Source organism: Nycticebus coucang, chromosome 13, assembly GCF_027406575.1.
Source record: "Nycticebus coucang isolate mNycCou1 chromosome 13, mNycCou1.pri, whole genome shotgun sequence".
Taxonomy (NCBI): Eukaryota; Metazoa; Chordata; class Mammalia; order Primates; family Lorisidae; genus Nycticebus; species Nycticebus coucang.
The window spans coordinates 48,586,441-48,595,148 of NC_069792.1; the positions used below are offsets into that span (position 1 = coordinate 48,586,441).

Sequence of the window (8,708 nt, forward strand, 5' to 3'; positions counted from 1 at the left end):
CTACAGCTAACCATTTAAGCACACTTAAATCATGTTGATCCAAAAAAAAAAAAAAAGAGTAAAAAAAAGAATACCGTTACTGTGCTTTGAACTTCTTTCAAAAATAATTTAATTAATGGTCTTTACACATTTCACAGCACACCTAAGATCCTATCACTGCAGCAAAACAGTTGAAAATCATTATCCTAAAGCAAAGATATGTATATCCAAATATGTTCAGGAATTAATGGCATACCTCCTGGGTGTGACAACAAAATGATCGCGAAGGATAGGAAATACTCTAGGAAAAGGGCAAGTAACCCAATAGTTACTGTTTTCTTGCAGCTGCGTCGGTGGCCATGCCTGCCCCGGAGGGACGCTGCTTCAGCTGACCTGGTGTTCAATGACCCCGGCCCTGCCGCTTTGACCGGTCACCATGGAGGAGAAGGCTCCCCCCGGCTTAAACAGGAAGACTTCCAGGTCCACACTTTATCTTCCTCCGGAGCCTGTGGACATTATCAGTAGCAAAACGTGCTCGCGGAGAGTTAAAATCAACGTGGGGGGCCTGAACCACGAAGTCCTGTGGAGGACGCTGGACAGGCTGCCCAGGACGCGCCTGGGGAAGCTTCGGGACTGCAACACGCACGAGAGCTTCGGGAGGTGTGCGGTGACTACAATCTGGGCGAGAACGAGTACTTCTTTGACCGGCATCCGGGAGCCTTCGCTTCCATCTTAAACTTCTCCCGGACCGGGAAACTGCACAAGATGGAGGAAATGTGCGCTCTGTCCTTTGGCCACGAGCTCAATTACTGGGGGATTGATGAGATCTGCTTGGAGTCCTGCTGCCAAGCCAGGTATCATCAGAAGAAAGAGCAGATGAACCAGGAGCTGCGGCGGAAAGCGGAGACCATGCGCGAGCGGGAGGGGGAGGAGTTCGACAACACCTGCTGCCCCCAGAAGAGGAAGAAACTGTGGGACTTGCTGGAGAAGCCCAACTCCTCGGTGGCTGCGAAGGTAGGACGAGGGTGGCGGGCCGTGCCTGGGCATGGTGGGAAAAGGGGCTTCTGCATTCCATTTCCTTCCTTGTTTTGGTAAAAGGAACACATTGTGGCCACACAGTGAAAAATCCTTTCCAAAATCTTATTTGGTCAAATATAGTTATTCTTCCTGTGTCATGTCGTAAAATAGTATTACCTGACGAGGAAGTCTGGGCCACGCAGTGTGAAGGAGAGTTCTGGTTTCTCTGGTGTTCTGGTCTACGCAGTGTAGGCGACCTGGCGGCTGAGGGAAAGCCCGCGCTCAGACCCCTCTCGGGCACTGAGTCTTGCAGAAGCCCAGGGCCTGGGCTCCATGCTGAAGAAAGGGGAAAGGTGCTGTTGTTGGAAGTGGAGGAGTGCCTCTTGGCCTGGATCTGTGGGGCTGCAGGGAAAGAGAGGAGAGTGGTCCTGGGCAGCTCAGAGGGCTGGAGACCAATGCACAGGAGAAAGGGACTGTTTTATTAAGCTGTGCGAGGACCAAGTCAATGCCCATACTGTGTCCATTCACTTCCTCGTGTGAAAAGGCTCCTCTACCAGTGATATTTCTGACTGTGGGTGCTCAGTTGTTTCACAAGTGAGATGTAAATCTCAGAGTTCGTAAAGCATTTACTTCAAGTATAGGTGAATTCATATTTTTCCAGTGTGCCTGCATCTATCTAAATCTCAGAGTGAATTTTTGTCACTAATTTTAGTATGTAATTCGACTGCATGATTCTGTTTATCTAATTTTATCGAGAGCTTTTGGGGTTAGCTCAAATCAATTTTCATTGCATATATTTTATTCTCTATTGCACTGTGAATGATAAGTAAAAAATCAAAAGAGCCATCTTTAGCTGCAGAAGCATAGTTTTGATGTTTGATGCATAATAGATGAAAAGGAAGAAAGGAAGATTGTCATCATAGAAATTCTTTCGGTTACATACAGTTTTTTCCAAATATCCTTCTTATACACAGTAACTATTATAGAAATATACCAGACCATATGAGAGTTTTGACCAAAAATTAAGATTCTACATGATAATGCACAAAAAATAATGTAAACGATCAGCTAAAGCAAATGATCGTGCATCTGCTTTTTGCCCTGTCCAGTTTTTTTTTTTTTTTTCCAGTTGACTTCTAAAGGCACTTTACTTTCCAGCCAGTAGGTGCACCTTAGTGAGATAAAATGTATTTCTGTCGTTACATAATGGAGACATGCATATTTTGTGACAAATGGAAGATTTCAACTAGTTCCTTGTAGTTATGAATAATTTGTTTATTTTTGTTTTATCTGTAAGAAGGAAATAGATGTGCCATATTTGTGGGTTTTGTTTGAGAAAGGCTACTGTTCTTTCCGATATCAAGTGTTTAGTTACATGTACTAAAAATATGAAGTGAATTTTGTAAGTGAATGAGATATAGATTTAAGTGGGTATTGTGGGTATTAAATGAATTCTTTCAAGCCTTTAGGCACCTGAGGAATAAATCATTGCTCATCAAAAGTTCCAGAGGAAGTTGGCTAACTGTGTAAAAACAAAGCAGCAAAGTCAAAATTTGAAAGGTTAATGTGGTTTATTTGTTCATAACAATGTTATTAACATATATCTAAAGTTAAGTCCTAGAAGAAATTTTAAATACACATATGTATGTATATTTTCTGAAGACTTTCTAGTAAGGATAGAATAGGGATAATAACCCAACTTCTTAGACAAAGAAGTTCATTTAATCTCTAAAATGCAGAAGCAGTTGCCATCCCTTGATCTCTTTGAAGGTAATGGTGACAATGACCTTTTGTTACAGTATACTGTCATATACCCCTCATGCAACAGATTACTTAAGCTTTCTTCAAATTATATACGTATGTATAGATAAGATGTCTGCTTACGACCTATACCCAGCAGCCAATGACACCAGTCGTGGGTGAAAATTTTATGTAGTTATAAATAGTAAATTTGTTTCCAAATTATTAAACAAGTTAAGTGAATCTTTGCTACCTGTAGTAGATTCTTTACTAAATTTTCATAAAGGATTTGTGTTTGTTCATTTAAAAGTCTACATTTTTCTCTCTGTTGGGGTGGTGAAATATTATGGAAATTGTTTCCATTTGATTATATAGTAGTTTAGTGAAAGTATTGTTCATTTGTTTAGAACCTTTTTAGAGCCTTTTAAAAATAGCTCTGTATGATGTCTTATATAAACCACTACCTTTGCAGGTACTCTTCTCACGTCATGGAAGTTGATTTTTTCCCCAGAATTGTTCTTGGGGAGGGGAACGAATGCTAACAGAGGCATGTATTTGATTACAGCTGCATCAGGGTGACACTCTAGCTGCTGTGCTTACTTTATGTTATGGGTACATCAGGCTCCTTCATATGCTGTCAGACTCGTGGGAAGGAATGATGGGAATCCATGTCTTCATCCTTACTTGTTTGGAGGGCGGATATTGGCTTACTTTGCCTTCTCAATTATTGCTTATTGAGTTTGGTGATTTAGTTGAACAGATGCTCTGTGTGTGCTACACGTTAGACATCTAGATACTTCCTTCTCTTCAGAATTAAAAAAATAAAAATTCTTACATCCTAAATCAGGATTTCATATCATTGAAAATATTTGGTTTTCTTTCCTTTCTCTTCTATACTTTATAACTTATCTATAATATTTCTTAAGAAAGTCTAGATGTTGCAAGATTATTTGCCAGATTCATAGCATAGAAGGAAAAACTTGACCCTTACTATGTATGTTTTACAATAGGTTCAAATATCTATTCTTTGATATGGCATAAGTACTCTGTAATCAATTAAGTAATAATTGTTCAGCCCAGATATGGGCATCCACTGTGGTATATGAAATTATTGCAAAGCCCATTGGCCTATCATACTTTGTCTTTGGGTATGACCCTGACAATAACAAGTCAGCGCTTACTGAACATGTTCCCTGGTGTCATGTAAGGAGATATTTTTATTAATTGAATGTTATGATGTATTAATCACTAAAAAAAGCCAAAGCAAGGCTTAACAATGTGATATATATGGAATGCCTATATTTAACAAATTAGCATTTTTATGCATATGCAGAAGACATAATCTTCCTTTTCAAGATACAATGGCAGGTAATATGTAGAAATTGTTTTTCTGAGTTCTCTGGGTTATGGAACACATTGAAGGATTATGGAACACAGTTGAAGGATTCTTCCTTCGATCCTGCCAGTGTATCCTGGAGACCATATATACCCTCATATACAGATAGTGCACAGTTTAAATTTTGGGCGGTTTGTGAATGTTTGGCCCGGAGGATGGCTAGAACAACTCCCCGGGTTACCACAACATGGACTATTTCTGGCTTTGGTATGACTTTCACAGGAATGTGCAAGGGGAGGAGATGGGCTTAACTGGATGCCAGTTTCCTGGGCAGTAACTTGGAATTAGACTTGATTCTGTACCTCTTCCAGGCCAGGGTAATCTACTCAGTCTCTGGATTGGAAATATTTTTTTTTTCTTTTCCTTGGCCTCTTCCCAAAGAAATGGCAGTAGCTAATGCCCTGTAAATATCACATACAGTGACTTCAATCTAAAAAGATGTTTAAAAGCATTAAGGGAAATAAGTCCTGTGGTGCACAGTATTCTCGGCCTCTGGGATGAAATGACCATCAGGAAGTAGCACAGCTCACCTGACATCTGAAAGAAACTAGGCTCATGGGCACCACACAGGGCCCTCACTCTGGATGTCTGAGCAAGGTCAAGAACAGAAGAAGTCAGCTGGGTTTCAGGCAAACTCAGATAGGCCTATCTGAGCCCTCTGAGGCCTGGTGTGTGGACAGTGCCAGATGACAGACTGAACTGGGTATCAGTGCAGGAAGTGAGGCTGTAAGCAGCCCTCTTTGATAAGAACAGTAGAAAGCAACAGATGCAGAAACGCAGTTCTATCCTGAACCAGCACACAGGACCACGTGGGGGGCATTGCTTGTGATCTCCCCGTTCTTCGGTATCCTCGTTATCCTCAACTACCCCTTCTTACAGTTTCCCCTTCTCTCTCCTCTTCTTCCTCCTCCTCCTTCTGTCTCTCCTCTTCTCTCTCATCTTGTGTCCTCAGGAAATGACTCTGTAAGAGCTTATGAAATGAAGGGAATGATTGACTAGAGAAATGTTTCTCCACTTTTTCCTATTATTAGCCCCCTTAAGAGAAAAATTAAGTTAAATTTATATTCTCCCTAATGAGATGAGAGAAGCCAAACACCCAGGAATAAGATAGAATAAGACTTTGTCTGGTAGGGTGGAGTTCAGAGGGCTACAAATGATTGTAACACCTGTTTTCACCCTTCCCTGCTGAACCGGTTTTCTCCCTTTGGGGGTGCTGTTGCTTCCGCTGAAATGCATGGCAGAGAGGGAAGGTGATGACTCTGTTTTTTGCCTGCTTCTCATTTCCTCTGTAGAGCAATGTCCACAGGCTCATCATTGTTGGCATAATGCAGCATAGCACCTAAAACAAGCCGTAGAAGGGCAGGAGAGACCTTAGTCATCCTTAAACCAAGGGGGCAGCTGGTGTGGATGGGTGTACCGTTTGCACCAGCAGCTTTGGCTCCTGGCAGAGCCAGGGGTCAACAGAGGCTGCCACCTATTTGCTTGCCCCATTGAGAACAACTCCTTGAGAACCACACTCCCTCTTCCAGCTAAATTAGTGTGGGACTTTCAAGCCATGGAAATAGTTAAATAGAAAATAAAGCAAAACAAAACAAAAACTCCTGGGTACTCGTATATGTGCTACTGAAGCGAACACTACTCCTGGGTACTCGTAAAAGGGAAAAGAACGCACAACATTCTCATTCTATTCTATAGCATATAGATCAGTTGTTCTAATCCCTCAAATAAAAACAAAACAAGATACTGGAATAGAGCCATACTTTATTTCCTTCTAGTAAGAAACAGAACTTTCCATGGTATACTTACAAGTGTGTATCTGTACACCAGTACATAGAGTTGTTACCAAGTGAAGAACTCTCGCTATACAATACTCTTCTTTTAGCTTTCTGATGACTGTCTTAAGAGAAAAAAAAAAATAACAATAGTGATTAAAACCATACATAGGCCAAAAAGATAAAGTGATGCCACGTGATCTTACCCAGAAGTCTCCCTACAGAGAGGCACCTCTGTGTAGTGTAATCTTATCTAGGTTTGGCCCTGGACAAATTTGCAGGACAATCACACTCTTGCTGTGTTGCCTGTTTACCATTTTCCTTTCTTTGCCTTTTCTTTTTGCATCCAAGCTGTAAAGATTAAGATGTCTGTGTTCTTCCAATAACAGAACTTAAGAGTTCAAAGGTATTAACCAGAGATAAGAGTTTGAAAGAACAGGGCCAGTCTGTGGAGGTTTAGTTTGGAGTTGTGTTTTTTTCCCTTTCTTAAATATCATCTGTGCAGACTAGTGGGTCAAAAACCTAGAAGAAATTACGTGTTCAAAATAAAATAGATGAGATAGAAAACAACATTGGATTTTTATTAAAATGCCTCAGATGTTCCATTCCTAATTCAGTAGTCCTGTTTCTGGATCTGTGCTTCTCGGCTTTCCTGGAAAGTCTGCTCTGAAAACTCACCACTCTGCTCACTTGGCCACATTTGATCAGGCAGAAGAGGGCAAGAGGAGAGGAGGCAGTTTATACAAAGCTTACCCCTTACCTAGGGTGCCCGCGGGGCCTGGTCTTACAGAGGTAGCCCCCCTTACTGCCTTTTGTCCCAGTCTAATCATTAATAGCATCTCTTTTTACTCTTAGAAGTGTCCCCATTTTTACGATGAAGTGTATGGTTAGCAGGGAATATTTTTGAGAAAAAGAAATTACTGAAGAATCATGTACTTTTCAGTTTTCTTTGCTTCTTGGTTGCATCTGAAGAGGACCAGTCTTAATTTCCAACCAGTTTTTCCATCTCTTTAGAAAAACCATTGGTTTTCATTAATATTAAAGGAAGACATTCAGATTCCTTTCAAGTTGGATTTTTTTAAATCTCAATAAGTTCAATTATCACTTTCAAAGTAAAAAACAACAGCTAAGGAGTTCTTTTCCAGATTTACTTCATATTATTACAAAAGAGAGTACATTGGCAGTATTTAAATATTCTGGCTTTAAAAATCTATGTAAAGTGCTTTGGTTGTTCATAGATTTGTTTTCTTTATTTCAAGTGAGAGACTCTGTAAGGTGAAGGATCTGCTATTTTAGGTAAGCTAAGCATTATGAAGGAGTGGTCACAGTAATAAATACTCTCCACTTTGGATGACCCTGGAAGGGTTTGTAATGTCTCTGACTAAGTGTTCTGAGTTTTATCTTCCATTAAAAAAGGAAGAAGAAAAACAAGTATTTTCTAACTGCCAAGAGTTTATGAGAAAATTCCATTGGTGTATATGGTGCAAACTCAGATAGCTTCCCCATTTTGCTTTTGACTTTTAAGCATTTACTTTTTCCAGTGGAATTTTGATATAAAAGTTCATCTAATAATTACACGAAATTGCTGTGACTCCTCAAGGAGATGGTTAGTCATCGTCTCATCCATATTTATTTATATTGTTACTATTTAGCTCCCCTCTCAGCATATTAGAGAGAATCTAGGTTGTCCCTTATTAGTATGTGTATTAATATATATGATACATATAAATATAGTCATACTCTGATAAGAATTGTGATATGGTGGATATAGCAGTTAGTTGTACTGGAACTGCACTCGGGAAGATGCTGTATTGAATGACATGATATTTTCCCTTTTACTAACCACTTTTATATTTTACAGAAATATTTGGCATACAGCATACAATGAAATAATCTCATCCTGAAGAATCTGTTAATATAAGATCATTTTTAATAAAATGTTGAAATAGCCAGATTTTATTGTATATTATATTTCATCTATAAAATGCTGAATAGTCTATTGAGAAAATATATTTTAAATCACCACTGTAACACTAAGAAATTCTTCATTTTCCACAAAATGTTTCAAATGGTTTTTATTAAAAAACGATGTTCTTATAATTTTTAAAAAGAGTTTAAAACTCATAAACAAAATGTATTTGTGTTTATTAAAAATCACCTATCTGGCTCTAGTAAATGTTTCGAACTGACCCCAAAGTAAGAGTCATTCCTAACAGAGGGATTCTATCTGCATACCCAGGTGAACTGAGCGTTCTGATTATAGAACAAAAACTGTATTTTCAAAATAATTAACTAAGTTGATTTTGAAAGAATTTTGATCACACATGGTTACATAGACAATAACTGTTAAAGTACAATTCGTGAAGTAACCATAGATTACAGTAGAATGTTTTGTTTGTTTGTTTTGGGCATTGACTTAGCATTGATGGTTTTATTCTGTGTGGGATTAACCCCAAAAGTTTTATGATACTCAGCAATCTGTAATGCACTAGGCATAAACCTGCATTAAGTATAATACAAGCGTGGCATGCTGGAGCTGGTGACGTTCATAGTGAGTGAGGGCAGCTGGCCACACAGCACTGCCAGCTGAACCCTATTTGTTTTTTCTCCTTGTCATATGTACCTACTCTCATTGAATGTTACTGCATATTAAAAGAGAGATTCAGTGGTAAAGTAGGAATTTATAAAATGTCAGGACACATCTTCATTAAAAATTGTCTGGGCATTCTAAGAGGTGATAGAAGTGTTTTAAGATAGTAGTCAGCCTGGAAGTCATTCTTGCCCACCAACTACCCGTTTGGTCA

The 8,708-nt window shown here is 39.3% G+C and overlaps 1 pseudogene; it reads left to right on the forward strand.

Annotated features, from left to right (window-relative positions):
- The first annotated feature begins 415 nt into the window (after positions 1-415).
- Positions 416-1,248, forward strand: LOC128563376 (potassium voltage-gated channel subfamily B member 2-like; annotated as a pseudogene).
- Positions 1,249-8,708: the final 7,460 nt, after the last annotated feature.